Source organism: Haplochromis burtoni, unplaced genomic scaffold (assembly GCF_018398535.1).
Source record: "Haplochromis burtoni strain Fernald_Lab_line unplaced genomic scaffold, NCSU_Asbu1 Contig_26, whole genome shotgun sequence".
In the NCBI taxonomy this organism is placed as follows: domain Eukaryota; kingdom Metazoa; phylum Chordata; class Actinopteri; order Cichliformes; family Cichlidae; genus Haplochromis; species Haplochromis burtoni.
The window spans coordinates 2,359,178-2,362,424 of NW_024582387.1; positions in this window are offsets into that span (position 1 = coordinate 2,359,178).

Below are 3,247 nucleotides of genomic sequence, written 5' to 3' on the forward strand. Positions count from 1 at the left end.
TAGCTTATTTGTGTTTTTCAGTATTTTTGTCCAAAATAACTTATCAGCAGGGAACACTAACCTGGTTTCACCTCTCTCAGAAAGTGAAATCTAATTTGTTTTTACAGCCATGTTTAAAATATTTTAAATCTGTGTATACTTTTCTCTCTACTTGTTTAACTCATAACCCCACTCTTGTTACCACCATGACATCAGATATTTCCCATCCCAACAAGAAGAGTAGGAGCCAGGACAATGTGATAAAGTGTAAATCAAGTCTTCCGCCTGTGGCGTTCCCATTTATTCCCACCCATTGTGCAGCAGATCCAATAAACAAAGTGTCAGGCTCATCTGAACGCGTTACGGCTCTAACCTCTCTAAACATTTTTCAATTTGTTGCTCTGAAGTGAAGGTGATGCAACATAGGAGGAGACATCCAAGTTTTATAAGATCCAAATATTTGGAACTGTTAGGACATCGTCTGTACAGAAAAAAAATCAACAGCAGATGAGGTCTAATAGTTCCAGACAGGTATCATGTGATTCTTTTTTCCTTTTTTTTTTTTTTTTTGCCTCAGCTCCTTTAATGGCAGTAAATCAAAAAAGCAGTGAATGTCAACTTTAAAGTCAAATTAAAGTAGCTCTCCAATGTGTTGTGTACTCCACATATATACATTCACGTCTGTGAACCAAAATATTCTGTAGGTTTATTTTAAGCAGCCCAATTGTTAAGGGTGGTTAAAAAACACATCACCTCGATGAGTTTGCCCCTCTCACTCCCGACAAATTAGGACCTCTAATCTGTAAGAGGATTAACCACCTTCCCTGTTTATACGTGCACACAAGTACACAACCCATCCCCCCACTGTCACACGCACACGGTGTCACACATATGTAGGCATTCGGCATTCATTTTACGTCACCTGCTCTAATTTGGCCCAACCCAGTGTCTCTCTCTGTGACACATTAACAGTCTGCTGAGATTGGGATTGTGTGTGTATCGATATATCCACACACACGCACTGGGACACAGTTATGTTACCTGTAATCCTTTTTTAAAGCAGTTTGCCTATGATTGTAAAGGTAAAGGTGGTGATTGCATGCATCTTGATATTGTGATTCAAATGAAACCACTAGTTGCGTAACTCAAACCGGAGTGATGCGCCTTTAACAAGCCGTAGATGGTCAGGTGACTTGGCAGGGGGAAAAAAACTGCTTCGATGCTGAAAGCAGCTTCTGCACACACAATAGATGGCGAAAAGAGCTTGTAGTAAAACGAACAAGCGATCAGGACAGACGTAGATACAGAGTTCAGGGCTAGTACTGTGGCGTGGGAGGAGTCAGAATAAACAGGGCAAAGACGGATGAAAGGAGTGTCGCGGCCTTTAGACTACACTGTCTGCCTGAGTTACTCCTGAAGCTGGTACTGTATTCATGTAAATACCGTGAGTTCCTGTCAAAACCAATAGCTTTGCATTTTGTTTGGACACAAATATATATCTGCATAATAGCACTTGCCGCCATATATTCCCTATTGTTTTTTTTTACAAGTGCCAGTATAGTACAACTGCTTTTGTTTGTGAATACAAGACATTAAACTACAAGTGAGGAGGATTAGAGATTCACTGACAGGGAAATTATGCCTGAAAAACACATGATGGTTTTGGGATTAGTTTCTACGTCACATTTTCCCATCAGCAGAACGCAGTGAGCTGATATAGTGCAGGATCATGCCAGCCTTTTCATGCTCGACCCACAAATAGAACGTGGTGAGTTTTCACTTTATTTGACTTGGTGTTGTGCTGTATTTCCAGCAGAAACCAGGAGCAGCAACAGAGAAAGTCTCAAATGAGTTCCCTATGGACATTATGTACTCTGCATACCTTATAGGGATGAACAATAGGAGGAGTTCTTACTAATGAATACTTACCTATTTCAGGACCTATTTTTCCCATTTTGCACCACAGTCAACTCCACTTGGACCAAGAGCAGGACTGGATGCCTGAGGCAGACCCAGGAGAGGCCACAGTATCCTATTGTGGATTACAAAGAAGTCCACAGGGAGCTGCAGCGATCTATTTTTCCACAGTATGATTCATCGACAATTTTTGTTAGAGTTCGTTACTGGTGCCAAGCTGCTACTGTGCCCTTTATTACATTGAGATCACCTGATGCTCTCCTAATGCAAGATACTGAGCTGCTGTGTCATTCTGAAGTGTTCTGTCCATCAATCATTTTGTTGCTCTCAGTGTCTGAATCTTCCTGAGTCTGGAGTTCTTATTTAAATTTGTCTCCACTTGGAAAGTTTTAATTCTAAAGTAGCGACTTTTTAGCTTGAATCTTTGAACTTAAATCAAATGTGTCTGTAGCACATGTTGCACATATTCAGTAAGCTGTACTTAGCATAAAGAGTCAGTTTCATCATAAATAAGGAAAACAGTTCTATTTTTTGTTTCAAAGTCATTATCTAAAAGTTAAAGGGATGTCCATCAAAAATGCTTTTATGTAATTTCAGCACCACAGCACGAGTTCTCCTTCTGAAAAAGCCACAGATCAGTGCCTTAAAAAAATGTTTTTCTCCATAATGTAGTCAAAACAAAAAGCTGTCATTCGTGAAACTAGTGTTACTGCCATTTCAAAGGGCATCATTAATTACATTGGGCAGGTGGCTATGACTTCAGGAAAGAACATCTGCCTAATGGGAAATTTAATTAGTATTATTTTTATTTGTACACAAATCAAATTTACTACCTTGTGGGCTGAGGTGCTTTGACAGTATTAGAACAAATCAGTTGCTAAAATGAAAATTCAGCATGTTGATGAACTTCATTGTCGTCTCATTCTCAAACACAAAATGTGCCAGAAACTCTGCTTTGATTTTGTGTTCCCACAGACACTGGACAAATCAACTGTAAAATGATGTGCTCAAAGTGGTTACACCAGTGTTTCTATTTATTTTATTTTATTTTATTTTCTAATTTCAGATGAGGACATGCCTTCAGACAATGGATTCTCTCAAAGTTATCCTCCCCAGGGAACTGGTTTCAGATGGTGTCTTAGAGTACAAAATACCATCTAGCACCATTTGAAATCGGTGTTCTTGAGTGGGAACACACTTCGGGAATGATGTCACTGAACCATATTCTTCATTAGGTTGACAGAAAGTTTACTGCATTGTTTGTGTCATAAATTTAGATGTAGCTCCAGATTTCTTGTACATTTCTCCATGTAATATTCCAATCCTAATGCTCTGCAAATCAGAAAAAAAA